Here is a 19,868-nt window from a genome sequence, read left to right on the forward strand (position 1 = left end):
GCCAGGGTGTGGGGCAGGTGGCAGAGAAGGCGTTCCAGGGTGTGGGACAGGTGGCAAAGAAGGAGTGCCAGGGTGGGGGGCTGGTGGCACACACCAAGCTCTGAGGCACCAGGAAGTCATGTGATTCCAGACAATTGGTTTATTGATCAATACAGAATGTCTCTTTGGTGCTTCCTGCTCCCTCCTTTCTCCCTTCCCTCTCCCTTCTCCTTTTCCCAACCACGATTTCACTCTCCCTGCACCTCTTCTCACTCGCAGTCCACCCATATCAGAATCAGGTTTATCATCACTCACATATGTCATGAAATTTGTTTTTTTTTTGCAGCAGTACCGTGCAATACATAAAATTACCACAGTACTGTACAAAAGTCTTAGGTTTCTGCACAGTAGTGTATATATAGTACCTTTCAGAGTAACAATATAACTCAGTCAGTTTTCAACATAGTTCTTCAGCTCCATTTTGTATTAAGGATCAATTGAACATGCTAGCTTTATGCCAACCAACATTCAGGGATGAAAGTCACTGATTTTTTACATTTATACATTGAGAAAATAGCCAATTATGGGTCAGTTGTGGAGAGAAAAGTAAAACTTCCAACTCCAACTGACACACATCAAAGTTGCTGGTGAACGCAGCAGGCCAGGCAGCATCTCTAGGAAGAGGTACAGTCGACGTTTCAGGCTGAGACCCTTCGTTCTTCCTTCAGTTAGTCCTGACGAAGGGTCTCGGCCTGAAACGTCGACTGTACCTCTTCCTAGAGATGCTGCCTGGCCTGCTGTGTTCACCAGCAATTTTGATGTGTGTTGCTCGAATTTCCAGCATCTGTAGAATTCCTGTTATTTGCGAACTCCAGCCGAGTTATCTTTGAAAGACACTTTGGCTATGTCAAATAGAAAACAACAATGACAAGTTCAAAGTCCCAACATGTTTATTGTCAAGTACACAAGTACATGTATGTAGAAGTGCAATGAAAAATGTAGCGGAATCGCAGGCACATAGCATCATATAAGCAGCATTTACAGGAAAAATGCACTGCAGATTAAACATAAATTGTAGCCAATTTTTACAAGAGCACAATTAGAACAAAAGAAACTAAGTCCAAAATGGCTGTAGTGTTGCTAAGCTATCATTGTATATATATCATTGTATAAGCAGCATTTACAGGAAAAATGCACTGTAGATTAAACATAAATTATAGCCATTTTTTACAAGAGCACAATTAGAACAAAAGAAACGAAGTCCATTTTAGTGTAATGTGATCAAAATGGCTGTAGTGTTGCTAAGCTATGGTAATTAAGGTTGAGTCAGCTTGTGTAAAATTCAAATGGTTGAAGGGAAGTAGTTGTTCTGAACTTGGTGTGTGGACTTCATGTTTCTGTACCTCTGCCAGAGATTGACGTGGCTCGGTTAGTGGGACCTTCAATGATGGTACTGCTTTCTTGACCCAGTGCCTGCAGTAGGTAGTACTGATAGTTGGGAGGGATGTGACCGTGATGTATGGGGCTAAGTCCACCACTCTGCAGCTTCTTCCATTCTTGTGCATTTGAATTGCCAAAACCTGCTTTTTGCACAATTAACAATAATTTTCAGAAGGTAGCTGCTAAAAAAGATGAACAGCTTAGTGAAAAATTGATTGTCAATTTATTTTTGTTTAGAAGGGTGAACAACTGGGCTATCTGTTATTTACCTCATTAATTTCAGTGAAGGTTATGAAAAGATACATTCCTTACATCATTACCATGTGCAAATGAATTTAAAAAGCAGCTTAGGGACCAATCTTTTCATCAACCATTAACTCTCCTTTCAGAAAATGGGGAATTATTTTGTGCATTTTGTTTATTATATCATTAACTTTATAGCCTGGAGCTTGGAATTTAGCTTAACTATATAGTCTAAACAAGGATCACCTCGGAGTGTTTCTGAAGTCAGGTTATATATCATCCAGTTTTGGGTTCAGCTTTATTCCTGTTTCAGCATGCCTTGAGACTGACTGTTTGCAATAATTACCATAACAGTACACTCTGTTCATTACCAATTCTAACCATCAGCAGTTTCTGTTAACCTTTGGGACCACAAGGTCTTATGAAGATGCTGAAAATCTGTTATAAAGAAAGAAAATGCTGAAAATATTTTGCACGTCAGCAAGGATTTGTGGAGAAACATAAGAGTTTATGTTTCAGGTCAATAACCTTGACTGGAACTCTTCAAGCAGAGTATTGCTTATATTGTAAATGTTAAATGTGAATATATGTTCATTTAACCTTTAGAAAGCTGGCAGATATTTTGACTTCTGAACCTAGGGCCAACAAGTTTTCCTCATAATACAAGATGCAGCCACAGATTATGTTAATACAAAAATTTGCCACAACAGGCAATGAAAGTATTTTTAATTGAGGCATCTTTAACTAAAGAGCACTAAAATATCCCTCCAGTTACAATGCGATACAAACATCAATTACGATGTAATATCTCACAGATTGCTGCAAGATTGCTATTCTTAGTGGGTTGCTGCAAATGATTTGTTCATTGTTCCGTCAAAGTTAAAAAAAATCTTTATTAAAAGTGCAGAAAATTGTTTTATGTAATATTCTACAGAGCATCCTTATGAATTTAATGGTTTGTTTACAATTACAGGTTGTAAATAGCACTGATACAATCTCTGTTATGGGACAATTTTATTACAGCATAATGAGTGCCTGAAAAATATGTGCAAAATAATCCTATTTCACCTTATTATTGTCCTTTCAAAAATCAGACAATTGTAGGAGACTCCTTTCTGAGCCATGTATAAAATTTAGATATGTTTATTTATATAGCTCAGCTAGTTACACACATGCTTGCTGATTCACCCTCAAAGATCTCATCTCTAAACTATCCTTCAATATTTACAAAGTGCCAGGATCTGAGTTGGGAGATGCATTCACCTAATATTGATAAAGAAATGGTTGCTGCATAATGGAACCTAAATTCAGATTGACTGATCAGTGTTTTCAGCAATAAAAATTTAGTCTAGAGAGAGAAAGGCTTCACAGAAGAAAGTGTCTGCCAATCTTCTTTGGCTCAAGGTGGAAGAGAGCCGGAATGACTTTATAGCATTTACGTCATATTCCTGTCACAACCAAGTAGTGCTGTCATGAGTTTGTGTATGATTTATGAAAATGTCTCACAATTTTAAACAAAAGAAATGTTGGCCAAACTCTCCTGAAGCTAAGCTCCTTCAATCAAGCTTTAGACTGCTTTCAATGCACCGAGTCTGACAGATCTAAGGGTCTTAAGTTAATTAAGGCATGAATTAAAACTGTGCTTTAGACTACCAAAGTAAAGTACAGTGGGATGATCAGAGAAAACCTTTCTGGTCAAGTAATACTTCGGTGGTGTCTTTCTGCACCCAGTGTCAAGGCAAAAGAGATGTGGTGGAAATGCTTTCTGACTCATCAGCTGGAATTTGCTAGATTTCTGACCAAATTACGTTTGTAGAATGAAAGCAGGGCAAAGGAAAAACAGAGCATTCCACTGAATTATTTTATTCGGAGATGGAGCACAGTAACAGGATGAACCCGTGCTGCCCAGTTACACCCATGTGACCAGTTATACTTTATACTTTATTGTCGCCAAACAATTGGTACTGGAACGTACAATCATCACAGTGATATTTGATTCTGCGCTTCACACTCCCTGGATTACAAATATTAAATATTAAAAATATTAAAAATAGTTAATATTAGTAAATATTAAAAATTTAAATTATAAATCATAAATAGAAAAATGAGAAGTAAGGTAGTAAAAAAAAACCAAGAGGCAGGTCTGGATATTTAGAGGGTACAGCCCAGATCCGGGTCAGGATACGTTCCGCAGTCTTATTACAGTTAATGCCAATTACACCCATGTGACCAGTTAACCTACAACCCATACGTCTATGGAATGTGAGAGGATATCAGAGCACGCGGAGAAGACACACACTGTAATGGGAAGTACGTACAAACTCCTTACACACACTAGCAGAATTGAACCTGGGTCACTGGTGCTGTAATAGCATTACACTAATCACAGTGCAACCATGCAGCCCCCTTTGCGTTGTATTTTATCGGAAATCATTTTTTTGTGTTTGAATCAAAAGACCGTAAACAAGCTATTAAAACTGTACACAGACTCATGTTTGATTAACAAAGAGGTCCGAAACTTCAAAGGTTCAGAGTTTCATTTATTATCAATGTACGAATGCAGTATACAACTCTTGAGATTCTTCTTCTCCAGATAGCCACGATACAAAGAAAACCATGGAAGTCAGTTCAAAGAGAAGCAGCAAACCTAACCCCCCAGCACAAAAAAAATGGTAAGACGATTATCAACCTTCCCAAACAGTGTTCATAATCAATTGGAACCGGGAGGCAATGTTAGACCAAGCCTTACTGTCTGGAACTTCCCAGCTGATATTGTGCTCATGAGCTCCTGTATTGTTCTCTACTACACAGAACAAGCCTATCTTACTGGCCTGAAGCCTTTGGCTGGAGTGTGACCCGAATGATGACAGAGCCTGCAGTGACAGAGTGAAGAAACCCAACCCCTAAGGGAGCTGGCTGGCAGTAAACATATCTCCACTCTCAGCCCTGGCAGCTGCAGCAGTTGTCACAAGCTTAATGGCATTTAAATGGTTCTGATATTTTCTGGCAATCAAGGACTTTTACAAACTATAATAAATGAAGTAGGTAATTAAAAACTGAAAAATTCTTAAATTCCAGAAAGAAAATTAGCCAAGCTGGAAAGTGGCCAGTGAGTGAGTGGGCCAGTGAAGGAGTGGAGCTTTGAGGCTTTGACTTGAGAGGCTTCGACGAGAAGAGGCGGAAGATAAGTTTGCTCACATTTAGACTTTACAATGCCTCCTGAGATGGTGATGTGCCTCTCATGTGAGATGTGGCAGTCTTGGGGGAACTCCCCTCTCCTACAGAGTCACATCTGCCAGAAGTGCATGTGGCTGGGCGATATGGAAGACCGTGTAAGGAATCTGGAGCAGCAGCTGGATGACCTTCAACTCGTAAGGGAGAATGAGGCAGTCATAGATGAGGGCTACAGGGAGGTAGTCACACCTAGGTTGCTGGAAACAGGTCGTTGGGTGATAGTCATAGGGGGGAAAGCGAAGGTGAGCAGACATGTAGTGCAGAGCACCTCTGTAGCCATTCCCCTGAATAATAAGTTTACCGTCCTGGATACTGTTGGCAGGGACGACCGACCAGGGGTGAGCCACAATGGCAGGGCCTCCGGCACTGAGTCTGACCCTGTGGTGCAGGGTGGGACGGAGAAGAGGAGAGCTTTTGTCATTGGAGACTCTATAGTCAGGGGAGCAGACAGGAGATTTTGTGGACATGAGAAGGACACCCGGATGGTTTGTTGCCTCCCGGGTGCCAGGGTCCGGGATGTCTCTGACTGGGTGCACGACATCCTGGTATGAGAGGGAAAGCAACCAGAAATTGTGATACATGTTGGTACCAATGACATAGACAGGAAGAGGGATGAGGTCCTGAAGTGTGAGTTTCGGGAACTAGGCAGAAGGCTGAAGAACAGGACCTCAAGGGTGGCGTTCTCAGGATTGCTGCCAGTGCTACGTGATAGTGATGGTAAGAATTGGAGGAGATGGCAGTTGAATGTGTGGCTGAGGAGTTGGTGCGGGGGGCAGGGTTTTAGATTTCTGGATCATTGGGATCTTTTCTGGGGAAGGTGGGACCTGTACAGATTGGACAGGTTGCACCTGAACTTGAGGGGGAGAAATACCCTTGCAGGTAGGTTTGCTAACATGGTTCGGGAGGGTTTAAGTTAATTTACAAGGGAGATGGGACCCGGAGCGATAGAGCAGTGGAAGAAGAGCATGGAGTAAAGCCAGATCTAACATATAGAGAGGCTTTGAGGAAAGAGAAGCAGAATAAAGGGTGTAAAGGTAGTAAGGCAGAAGGGCTAAAGTGCGTGTACTTCAATGCAAGAAGCATCAGGAACAAAGGTGATGAACTGAGAGCTTGGATACATACATGAAATTATGATGTAGTGGCCATTACAGAGACTTGGCTGGCACCAGGGCAGGAATGAATTCTCAATATTCCTGGATATCGGTGCTTTAAAAGGGATAGAGAGGGCAGAAAAAGGGGAGGAGGTGTGGCATTACTGGTCAAGGATACTATTACAGCTACAGAAAGGGTGGGTAATGTAGCAGGATCCTCTTTTGAGTCAATATGGGTGGAAGTCAGGAACAGGAAAGGAGCAGTTACTCTATTAGGGGTATTGTATAGGCCCCCTGGTAGCAGCAGAGATACCGAGGAGCAGATTGGGAGGTAGATTTTGGAAAGGTGCAAAATTAACAGGTTTGTTATAATGGGTGACTTTAACTTCCCTAATATTGATTGGCACCTGATTAGTTCCAATGGTTTAGACGGGGCAGAGTTTGTTAAGTGTGTCCAGAACGGATTCCTGTCACAGTATGTTGACAGGCTGTCTAGGGGGAATGCCATACTAGATCTAGTACTAGGTAATGAACCGGGTCAGGTCACAGATCTCTCAGTGGGAGAGCATCTGGGGGACAGTGACCACCGTTCCCTGGCCTTTAGCATTATCATGGAAAAGGATAGAATCAGAGAGGACAGGAATACTTTTAACTGGGGAAGGGCAAATTATGAGGCTATAAGGCTCAAACTTGCGGGTGTGAATTGGGATGATGCTTTTGCAGGGAAATGTACTTTGGACATGTGGTTGATGTTTAGGGATCTCTTGCAGGATGTTAGGGATGAATTTGTCCCGGTGAGGAAGATAAAGAATGGTAGTGTGAAGGAACCATGGGTGACAAGTGAGGTGGAAAATCTAGTTAGGTGGAAGAAGGCAGCATACATGAGGTTTAGGAAGCAAGGGTCAGATGGGTCTATTGAGGAATATAGGATAGCAAGAAAGGAGCTTAAGAAGGGGCTGAGGAGAGCAAGAAGGGGGCATGAGAAGGCCTTGGCGAGTAGGGAAGAGGAAAATCCCAAGGCATTCTTCAATTATGTGAAGCACAAAAGGATGACAGGAGTGAAGGTAGGACCGATTAGAGATAAAGGTGGGAAGATGTGCCTGGAGGCTGTGAGAGTGAGCGAGGTCCTCAATGAGTACTTCTCTTCAGTATTCACCAATGAGAAGGAACTTGATGATGGTGAGGACAATATGAGTGAGGTTGATGTTCTGGAGCATGTTGATATTAAGGGAGAGTTGTTAAAATATATCAGGACGGATAAGTCCCTGGGGCCTGACGAAATATTCCCCAGGCTGCTCCGCAAGGCGAGGGAAGAGATTGCTGAGCCTCTGACTAGGATCTTCATGTCCTTGTTGTCCACAGGAATGGTACTGGAGGATTGGAGGGAGGCGAATTTTGTCCCCGTGTTCAAAAAAGGCAGTAGGGATAGTCCAGGTAATTATAGACCAGTGAGCCTTATGTCTGTCGTGGGAAAGCTGTTGGAAAGATTCTTAGAGAAAGGATCTCTGGGCATTTAGAGAATCATGGTCTGATCAGGGACAGTCAGCATGGCTATGTGAAGGGCAGATCATGTCTAACAAGCCTGATAGAGTTCTTTGAGGAGGTGACCAGGCATATCTTGAGGAGGAGGTAAAACCGAGCCGTACGGGGTGTGGGAATTATGAGTTTAGCGGCTGATGATGGAAGGTCTCCGGAGTTGATACGGGCACTCTTCCCACTTTCTTCAGACCAAGGGTGTAGCTATGGGCACTCGCATGGGCCCCAGCTATGCCTGCCTCTTCGTTGGTTATGTGGAACAGTCTGTGCTCCATACCTATTCTGGTACTGCTCCCCAACTTTTCCTTTGCTACATTGACAACTACATTGGTGCTGCTTCCTGCACCCATGCTGAGCTCGTCAATTTTATCGACTTTACTTCAAACTTCCACCCAGCCCTCACATTCACTTGGTCTTTCTCGGACACTTCTCTCCCCTTTCTCGATCTCTCGGTCTCCATCTCTGGAGACTGACTGTCCACTGACACCTTCTACAAGCTCACTGACTCTCATAACTACCTCAACTATACCTCTTCCCACCCCGCCACATGCAAAAATGCCATTCTCTATTCCCAGTTCCTCCGTCTCTGCCGCATCTGCTCCCAGGATGAGGCTTTCTGTTCCAGGATATCTCAAATCTCCTCTTTCTTTAAGGATCATGGTTTCCCTTCTGCTGTCATCAATGATGCCCTCACCCGCATCTCCTCCATGTCCCGCACTTTGGCCCTCACCCCATCCTCCCGCCACCACAACAAGGACAGAGTTCCCCCTGTCCTCACCTACCACCCCACCAGCCTCCGGATCCAGCACATTATTGTCCGCAACTTCCGCCACCTTCAACAGGACCCCACCACTAAGCACATCTTTCCTTCTCCACCCCTCTCCGCTTTCCACAGGGATCGGTCTCTCCGCAACTCCCTGATCCACACGTCCCTCCCCACGGATCTCCCACCTGGCATTTATCCCTGTAAGTGTAAGTGCTACACCTGTCCCTACACCTCCTCTCTTTCCACCATTCAGGGCCCCAAACAGTCCTTCCAGGTGAGGCAACACTTCACTTGTGAGTCTGTTGGGGTCATCTATTGCATCTGGTGCTCCCAGTGCGGCCTCCTCTACATCGGTAAAACCCGACGCAGATTGGGGGACCGCTTTGTCGAGCATCTCCGCTCCGTCCGCCACAACAGACAGGATCTCCTGGTTGCCACCCACTTCAACTCTGCTTCCCATTCCCATTCAGATATGTCTATACATGACCTCCTCTACGGCCATGATGAGGCCAAACTCAGGTTGGAGGAGCAACACCTCATATACCGTCTAGATAGTCTCCAGCTCCTTGGTATGAACATAGAATTCTCCAACTTCCAGTAATTCCCTTTCCCTCCCTTCCCCTATCCCTATTTCACTCTGCCCCCTCCCCCAGCTGCCTATCACCTCCCTCATGGTTCCGCCTCCTTCTACTACCCATTGTGTTTGCCCCTATTCTTTCTTCACCTTTCCTGCTTATCACCTCCCTGCTTCCCCTCCCCCACCCCTTTATCTTTCCCCTTACTGGTTTTTTACCTGGAACCTACCAGCCTTCTCCTTCCCACCCTCCCGCCACCTTCTTTATAGGGCCTCTGCCCCTTCCCTCTACAGTCCTGACGAAGGGTTCCGGCCCAAAACGTTGACTGATCGTTTCCACGGATGCTGCCCGACCAGGTGGTACACTTTGGAAAGACAAGCTCCAAGGCAGAGTACAAAGTAAATGGCAGGATACTTGGTAGTGTGGAGGAGCAGAGGGATCTGGGGGTACATGTCTGCAGAACCCTGAAAGTTGCCTCACAGGTAGATAGGGTAGTTAAGAAAGCTTATGGGGTGTTAGCTTTCATAAGTTGAGGGATAGAGTTTAAGAGTCGCGAGGTAATGATGCAGCTCTATAAAACTCTGGTTAGGCCACACTTGGAGTACTGTGTCCAGTTCTGGTTGCCTCACTATAGGAAGGATGTGGAAGCATTGGAAAGGGTACAGAGGAGATGTTGCCTGGTTTAGAGAGAATGCATCATTATCAGAGATTAAGGGAGCTAGGGGCTTTACTCTTTGGAGAGAAGGAGGATGAGAGGAGACATGATAGAGGTATACAAGATATTAAGAAGAATAGATAGAGTGGACAGCCAGCGCCTCTTCCCCAGGGCATCGCTGCCCAATACAAGAGGACATGGCTTTAAGGTAAGGGGTGGGAAGTTCAAGGGGGATATTAGAGGAAAGTTTTTTACTCAGAGAGTGGTTGGTGCGTGGAATGCACTGCCTGAGTCAGTGGTGGAGGCAGATACACTAGTGAAATTTAAGAGACTACTAGACAGGTATATGGAGGAATTTAAAGTGGGGGTTTATATGGGAGGCAGGGTTTGAGGATCAGCACAACATTGTGTGCCGAAGGGCCTGTACTGTGCTGTACTATTCTATGTTCTATGTTCAAACACACCTAAAAGGCATTAAAAATGGCATTGAAACATATAGTTTTAAAAATATAATTTACAGCAGTCATTAAAGGGTTAACTCAGTGATACAGTGTTCTCTAAGTTGGAATAGCCAAAGGGACACAGATATAGTGTAATATTTTTGGTTCTTTCTAAGACTTGTCATCCTTGCTCGAAATGCAGGATCACTAAAGTTATCTTCATACTTCATTCTGCGTATTCTTTCTGGTATGTAATAAAATTGTTCTTATCTCACTTTAAATCTCATGACCTGAGAACAAAGATGACTCTATTTTAAATTCTGCACTCATTCACATATCATTGTGATGCTTCCAGAGTATTTTTTAACCTTCCTGTTCAAAATCTGATTAAAAACAGTATGCAATTTGGATTTATAATGTTTAACAAAAATTAAATTTTTGTACAATTTGGTTAAAGCTGTGCCATAAATTTCTGTTAGTTGCTCGATGCACCCATAATTCATTAGTTCTACAAAATAAGATCTGAGCATCTCTTCATTGGTCAGGGTTGACCAATGATATTGCGCCCTTGGTTTCTACGTGATACGCAAGCCAGGGAAGTGAAATATGGAGAGCAAGCTGTTGCCCCTGTAGCAGGCTACCCCTCTCCATGCAGCTGATGAATCCAAAGGAATGGCAGAGGCTGATACAGTTTGGGTGTCGCAGGGGTTGTCAATCAGCGTTGAATTCAACATAGGACTGCCTTAAGGACTACAGCTCCAGATTTTTCCTTGGCGTTTACTCCTGAAGCCCTTCCTATGAGTGGGTATAGCGGCAAGGCAGCAGAGGTTTGAGATCAGAGTTTTCCTTCTCCTAGATGAGCTGCCAACACTTGGCTGATGAACGCCAGCTGCCCGAAGGGACTGGTTTTAAGGCAACAGTAATCTATCTTTGCCTCTTCTGCTGTCAGTAGAAACGGTTCCGCCGGGCTCAGCAGCTAAGCTACATGTGAAGGCCAGGAGTTGGACTAGGTTGTCAGAAGCTGTTTGAGATGCACACTATTGGGAGCATTAAAAGATAGCTGGAGCTTATCCCCGCTGCTTCTTTCAGCAATGACAACCTTAAGGGATTAGAAATATAGGTAACGCATACCAAGAGATAATAAAATAAGTTCTATTGATTCCACTATTTCTGATGGCCACTCCTTTCCATTTGTTACAGTTTTACCAGTGTCTTGAGTTGGACTCAAAATAAGATAGTTTGTGAAATACTCATTTACACATAAAAGAAGGAACGTACACCCAGGGCATCAGTCAAAAATGGAATGTATCAGATAAGCAATCTGTCTGTGCTCATAAAATTTCCCTTACATTGAAGAGAACTGGGCGAGGAAAACAGGCAGGCAGCATCTCATCTAGGTAAGTTAAAATTATTCTCACATCTGTCTTTTTTGTCGTTATTGCCACCTTTTGTTTTTTTCTCTGAAGATCTTTAATTGTGTGTTCCCGATTTCCTGTACATCTGTTCTCAACATCTTTGCCTTTCATTAACAACTGTCTTCCTTTTGCCTCCACATTCCATTCTATGAATCATGCCATCTGTCATTTCCAGATCCACTCTGCGATCCCAGAAACAGCAGGGCATGCCTCTTCAGATTTGCTTTGTGGAGGAATGACTGATTGAATATGTGATTTCCTCGGAGTGTTTACACCTGAAACATTAAATTATCCTTTTTCCCAGTTGCACATTTCCATTATTTTCAATTTGGATCATTTAACATTTTCCTTTAATCTCTTGTGGTAGTGGCTTTACATATCAGACATGCAATAAAAAAATAGTCACTGCCTAAATTTTCTTGAAGTGAGTAATTACTCCAATCCTGTTCTCTTTCCTCTAAAATTTCAGACAATAAAGATAATGTTCCACTCACAAATCATTACTCAATTCAGTTATGCTGCCAAGGGAGTGAATATGTGTTAGCATTATTCAAAACTTTCTTTAATTCTGATACTGCTGATCAGGAGTAAAAAAAATGCCATGTGAAGCACAGTAACATGCACAAAATGCTACAGGAGCTCAGCAGGTCGGGCAGCAACTATGGAAAGGAAATAGCAGTCAACATCTGGTCCTGATGAAGGGTCTCAGCCCCAAACGTTGACTCTTTATTCCTTTCCATAGATGCTGCCTGACCTGCTGAGTTCCTCTGTTACTCTGGAGTTTCAGCATCTGCAGAATCCTTTGTGTTTATCACGTGATGCATGCTTACTTCATTTGCTCTGCTAACAGAGGCTAATGGAGTTTCAGTTTCTACCAGTCTCTTGTGACAGAGGTTTTTATGACTAAAGTTGATTCAATGTGTAAGGCAAACAACATCAAACGCAATATTTCCCTGAGAAGAATCCAATAACCAAACGTGATTATCATACTGTGATTATTCCAGTTTTTAATGAAAGAAACCACAATCACAGCTTTACTAAATTAAGTTAAAAAGCTATTATTTTCAGTCTAACCTGAAATCAGGCATTATAATTGTGCAAGGTTCTCTCCAATTCATCTCTCAAATTACAGATTGCTTCCAGATTTTTCTTGTAATTTTAATAGATATAACATTTGATAAAAGAATGTTCTGTCCACAGAAATCACAAGGAGAAATTGTGCTAATAGCCATCTTTTCCTTCCTATGTAGTTTATCTCTTTCTTTCTATCAGAATTAAAACATTATACAGTTGAAACAATGAATTATATTTGCTTGAGGTATTACAACATCAAAGTTTTGGATGACAGATTCAAGTAAATATTTAAGAATATTCAGTAGCTGGAGGAATAAAAATGTAAAGGTAAGTTCTGGGATCTCTATGTAGAGCCAGTGTAGAGCCTCACTAGATGGCAGCCTAAGTCACTGAGAATTTCATCTTGCTAATTTTTCCTTAGCATCTATACACCAACAACTACTTAACTTCCATGATTCCTTGATTTTTTTTTAACTACTCTGAATGATTTATGTCAATCGATACTGCTAAATTCTCCTGTAAGTAATGGCCTTCTCCATTGGAGCACCAACACAGAGGCTGTTTACAAGAAGGGCCAGAGTCACCTCTACTTCCTGAGGAGACTGAGGTCCTTTGGAGTATGCGGGCCTCTCCTTCACATGTTCTACCAGACTGTTGTAGCCAGTACAATCTTCTATATGGTCATGTGCTGGAGCAATGGCATCAAGTGGGTGATGCCAACAGGCTCAATAAACCGATTAGAAAGGCTGGCTCTGTTATAGGAGTCAAAATAGACACACTGGAGGCTGTGGTAGAACAAAGGACCCTATGGAAAATACTGGCCATTCTGAACAATGTTTCTCAACCTCTGCATGCCACCTTGATCAGAGAACCACTTGTAGTAATAGAGTAAGACAACTGCACTGCTCCAAAGGGAGCTATTCCTACCCTTGGCCATTAGGCTCTATAATGAGTCAGCCTAAAGCCAGGGAAGTGATGACCCCCTCCTGTTAGAGTGTTTCAGGTAACTTACTTTTTATTCTTTCTTATTTCTCTTCTAATATCTGTATATCTGTGTGCTTGTAATGCTACTATGACACTGTAATTTCCTTTGGGATCAAAGTATCTATCTATCTATTGTGAGTGTCATTGAAGAAGTAAGAGAAAGCTATTTGATGTGTATACTTGGGCTACCTATTAAATTGTTTCTATTTGCTAACATAAGGTGCTGGGAGGAAATTGTGTGTGTGTGTGTGTGTGTGTGTGTGTGTGTGTGTGTGTGTGTGTGAGGGAGGCGGGGGGGGGGGGAGGGTGTCAGAATGCCAGAAGCAGGTTATTTTTTACACAGAGAGTGGTGTGTGTGTGGTACGTCCTGCCAAGGGCGGTGGTGCAGGCAGATATATTACAGACATTTGAAAGACTCTAAGACGGGTACATAGATGAATGGAAAGTGGAGAGCTATGTGTGAGGAAAGTTTAGAATGATCTCGGAATAAGTTAAGGGATAAGAACAACATCATGGGCTTTCAATGGAAAGACAATTTTATGAGGGCAAATCAGATTGCCTATCTGATAGTTTCCATTTTTGACTGTCACACCAAGTTCGCATGACATTCTTTATGTGTATTTCACAAACTAGAACATATTTTGAGTCCAGCCTAAGACACCATTAAAACTGTAATGAAATGGAAAAGGAATGAACATCACTAATAATGGAATCAATGGAACCTATTTTGTTGAATTAATGAATTATCAATGCATCAAGCAATTAATACAAATTTAAGGCACAGTTTTAACCAGAATTGTACAAAATTTTATTAATTTTTAAGCATTAGAAATCCAAAGTACCGACTCTTTAATCAGGAGGCTGTGCAGGTTTAGAAGAGGAAGATTAAAAAAAGACCCTGAGGGCATCACAATGATATGTGAATGAGTGCTGAATTAAAAATGGAGTCATATTTATTGTCTGATCATGAGATTTAAAGTGAGAGAACAACTTTAACTTTACAACATGTCAACAAGAATACACAGAAGGGCTTGTACTGTGCTGTACTGTTTTGTGTTATATGCTTTATATTCTATTAAAAACCTGGTTTTAGGAAACTGTGAAGGGTGAGACCTGGTTGATGATGCAGCGGTTATGTTACTACATTAAAACTCTGGCTAACATTCAAATTCCACCATGGCATCTGTGGATTTTAACTTCCCATTTCTCCATTGTGGATTTTAACTTCTTCTCAAAGTTTTTACTTTGCTTCTCATATTGAATCAATCTCATTCATAAAAGAAACCTCAGACATAGTAACATAACACATTAATGGAGACTAAAATGCTTATTAGCCCTGAACAATTAAAAAAAATATATTAGTTTTATCAAACATACTAACCGAGAGGACTATCCAGTTTGGGTTTATTTAGAAGCTAACTCTGTTAATAAATTTTCTATCATTTCTCTTCTCGGATCCTCAATTCCTTTAATTTTAAGTAAGCTAACTGATAGTTTTGCAGTTAAACATACTTTGAGGATTTGGGTACAATTTAGAAAATATTTTGGTTTATTGAGATTTTCTCTTTCAAGTCCCATTTTTTCTAACTTTTTTTTAAACCTTCTATGACTGATTTAGTTTTCAAAGATTAGGGTAGACTGGGTATTAAATGCTTCCAGGATTTGTTTATTGGAGGAAATCTCTTTTCGTTTGAGCAGTTGTCAGCTAAATATAGCTTACCAAAAACCCACTTTGTTCAATATTTATAAATTAGAGACTTCCTGCAATCTCAATTACATACATTTCCTAAAAGTCCCAATAAGATTTTATTAGATGTAATTTTTAATTTGAAACCTTTTCATAATGGATCAATATCTAATATTTATGGTATGTTGTTGGGAATGAGAAACTCTCCTTTAGACAAAGTTAAAAATCTCTGGGAACAAGACCTACAGACTTCAATTTCTGAGAAAACTTGGAATGAAATTTTTAAATGGTTAATACCTCATTGTTATGTGCCTGTCATTCCCTCCTACAATTTAAAGAGGTCCATAGGGCCCACATGACTTAAGATAAGCTGTCTCATTTTTAATCGGATATATCTCCCTATTGTGACAGATGTAACAATGGAGAGGCTTCATTAACTCATATGTTCTGGACATGCCCGAGTCTTGAAAAATATTGGAAGGAAGTGTTCCAAACTTTTTCTGTACTTTTCAAAGTAAATTTTAAACCTAACCCTTTGACTGCCTTATTCAGTATTGTTGGAGGAAAAGATATTATCTAGGAGACACCTGATTTGCACATTTTGGCTTTTATTTCTCTTATAGCCAGGAGGGCATTGTTGCTTAGGTGGAAGGATGTTGCTCTGCCTACTCATGCTCAATGGTTAAGCGATGTTATGTCGTGCTTAAATTTAGAGAAGATTCGTTGTTCAATTTCTGAATCTAGACAAGACTTTCTAACATTGTGGGGACCATTTCTGAATTATTTTCAAAATCTTTGATTTGTTATTATGCACAAATGTTGGCTAACAATACGTTTTACTATATGATAAGGATTTTTTCCTTTTTTCTTTCTTTACCAAAAAGCTTTTCTTGGTAGAGGGTTTAGATTTTTTTTGTATAATAAAATTATTACTTTTCAATATTACGATTTAATTTAATTTACATGAATATGGGGTAATGAGACTATAAGTGTGATTTAAATATATTGTAATTGATATTTAATATGTATCCTCCTGTACTCTGTATTCTTTTATGTAAGAAATCAATAAACATATTGAAAAAGAAAAAGACTTATCAAATAAGACTTGCCTTTCATATGGCTGTTCTGACTCGACCTGACCATACTATTATCTTCTAAATATCCTGTAGCTAAGTCGGTGATGGAGCCTAATGAGGCTTCATGCAGAATGCTGATTGAAGATTGAGCTTACTTGGCTTGATAACTCATGTCAGGTTCTGGCACTGAACCCATATTTGTGGAGCCTTGATCTCTTTCCCATTGTTCTCTGAGCATTTGCTTCAAGCCCCACTTGCTCTTCACAGATACATGATCGCTCTCCTTCTCAAAAGTTTCAAAGTAAATTTACTATCAAAGTACCTATATCTCACCATCTTCTAACCTACCCTTCATTTCCTTGCAGGTATTCACAACAGAACAAAGAAATACAATAGAATCAATAATAAAACTGACAAACAACCAACGTGTGAAAGAAGGCAGACTGTGCAAAAAGAGGTGAACGCTGAGAACATGAATTATAGAGTCCTTGAGAGAGAGAGTCCATAGATTGTGGAACCTAAATCTTTTCAAGAATTTTATACCTCCCTATATCAATCAGAATTTCCTGATGACTTCACTATAATGCATGAATTCTTAAAGAAATTGAATATTCCAAAATTATCATCCAATGAACGTTTAAAACTAGATGTACCTATTACGGTAGAAGAAATAAAAAATGCTACTCTTTCGATGAACTCAGGTAAAGCACCTGGCCCAGACGGATATACAGTAGAATTTTTTAAATTTTTCTCTACTACACTGCCTCCTTAGCTACGTAGAATTTTTAGGAATGCAGTATCGAAAGGTAAATTACCACAATCTTTTTATCGAGCTTCTATTTCCCTAATTCTTAAGAAAGATAAGGATCCTACTGAATGTGCATCTTATAGGCCTATATCTTTGTTGAATGTGGATTCTAAGATTTTTTCTAAAATATTGGCAATGAGATTGGAGAATGTATTGCTTCAAATTATTTCTGCTGATCAGACTGGATTTATTAAAAATCGTTACTCTTTTTTTAATATTAGGAGATTAATGAATATTGTTTATACTCCTTCACCCAGAACTCCAGAATGTGTCATTTCGTTGGATGCTGAGAAATCCTTTGACAGAGTTGAATGGACATATTTGTTTAATACCCTTGAGAAATTTAATTTTAGTCCGATATTTATATCTTGGATTAAACTGATACATCTTACTCCTTTGGCTTCGGTGTTTACTAATAATCAAAGATCTCCCCTCTTTCATCTATTCCGTGGTACTAGGCAGGGTTGCCCTCTTAGTCCTCTACTATCGACATTGCCTTGGAACCGCTAGCTATTGCTATTCGTGACTCCCCTAATGTATTTGGCATTACCCGTGGAAATGAGACACATAAATTATCACTATATGCAGATGATCTACTATTATATACTGTATTTCTAACCCGGGGAAATCCATTCCAGCATTATTAACTCTGCTTCCTCAGTTTAGTAGTGTTTCTGGTTATAAATTGAATCTAGGTAAGAGTGAACTTTTTCCATTAAATATGCAGGTTCCCATTTATAGATGTTCTCCATTCGGAGTGATTACTGACTATTTTACTTATTTGGGAGTTAAAATTACTAAGAGACATAGGGATTTATTCAAGTTCAACCTTTTACCGTTAATTAGTAAGGTTAAACAACTGATTACTAAGTGGTCCCCACTGTCTCTATCACTGATTGGCTGAATTAATACTATTAAAATGATTATTTTACCTAAATTTTTGTATCTATTTCAAGCAATACCAATTTTTATTCCTAAATCCTTTTTTGATACTACTGATTCTAAAATTTCCTCTTGTATATGGCAGACCAAAAATCCCAGGTTAGGTAAAAAATATTTACAGAAGTCCAAGAAAGATGATGGTTTAGCACTGCTTAATCTAAGATTATATTATTGGGCAATTAATATTCGCTATTTAATATTTTGGACACAAGATTGGAATATAATTCCAAGTCCACATTGGGTAAACCTTGAAGGCAACTCTGTACAAGGGTTCTCTTTGGATTCCATTTTAGGAACTTCACTTCCTTTTGTATTATCTAAATTGAATAAACAAATGGTTAATCCAATAATTAAACATATATTATGAATATGGTTTCAATTTCGTAAATTTTTTGGTTTGAACAAATTTATATTATCAAGCCCTATTATATCTAATTTTTTCTTTCAACCCTCAGTTATGGACCAAGCCTTTTTGATATGGAAAATGAAAGGTATAACATGTTTTTGTGACTTACTTCTGGATAACTGTTTCATGTCTTTTGAACAGTTATCTAATAACTTTATTTTTTAAATAAATTTAAAAAAATCCCATTTTTTTAGATATTTACGTATAAGAAACTTTTTAAATACCATGCTTCCTACCTTCCCGACCTCATACCCTACTGATATCATCGATAAAATTTTAGGTTTAAATCCCTTTCAGAAGGGATTAATAGCATCTATTTATGATATAATTATTAAATTACAGACAGGTATAGCTGATAAAATTAAAAATGAATGGGAAAGGGAACTTCAACTTTGCCTACCTATAGAGAAATGGGATAAAACTTTTCAATTAGTCAGTACTTCCTCTATATGTGCCAAACATACGCTAATACAATTTGAGGTAGTGCGTAGGGCCCATATGTCTAAAGATAAATTAGCCCGTTTTTATTCCCATATAAACTCTATTTGTGACAGATGTCACTCTGAGATAGCTTCTTTAACTCTCATATGTTTTGGTCCTGTCCTCTTTTGAAAAAATTTTGGAAAGATATTTTTGATATTATCTCAACAGTTTTGCGTTTTGATTTACAACCCCATCCTACTATGGCAATTTTTGGTTTGCCAATGGTAGAACATAGATTTTTATCCTCTTCAGCCTGTCAGATGATTGCATTTGTTACTTTAATGGCCAGAAGATCCATTGTATTGAACTGCAAGGAGACCAATCCTCCTACTATAATTCAATGGTTTTCCCAAACTATATTATGTTTAAATTTAGAAAAAACCAGAAGTGACATTTTTGATCCTTCGGCTAAATTTGAAGAGACTTAGAAACCATTTATTCAATATTTTCATATGATGTAATTTGACCTTTCCAAATCCTTCTTATTAACTTAAAATATATGAATAGAGGAGCGGAGTTGACGACATTATTGAACGTATTTGATTTAAGACAATGGTCTAGCCTTGTTTTGTTCCGTTTGCTTTATTTTTGGGTTTAGTATTTAGTCTTACTTTTTTTGTTTCTTTTTAGGGTTTTTCATTGTTTTTCTTTTAGTTTCTTTTTTCTCTATGATTAATTATGTTAAGAGTTTGGAAGCCTATTATACTTGTATTATTTGAAATCTTTTTTGTATATGCTTATCAACAATAAGATTATTCCAATCTCTCTGTATCAACATTGTTATTTTGTATATAATTTTGGAAAATTAACAAAACAAATTTAAAAAGAAAAAGATTGTGGAACCAGTTTAGCATTGAGTGATTCTCTGCATGTCTTAAACACACACACACACACACACACACACACACACGCACACGCACACGCACACGCACACACACACTGACACACACACACACACACACACACACACACACATACACACGCACTCACACACACACACTCACCCTCACACACACACACACACACACACACAC

This window comes from Mobula birostris, chromosome 17, assembly GCF_030028105.1.
Source record: "Mobula birostris isolate sMobBir1 chromosome 17, sMobBir1.hap1, whole genome shotgun sequence".
In the NCBI taxonomy this organism is placed as follows: Eukaryota; Metazoa; Chordata; class Chondrichthyes; order Myliobatiformes; family Myliobatidae; genus Mobula; species Mobula birostris.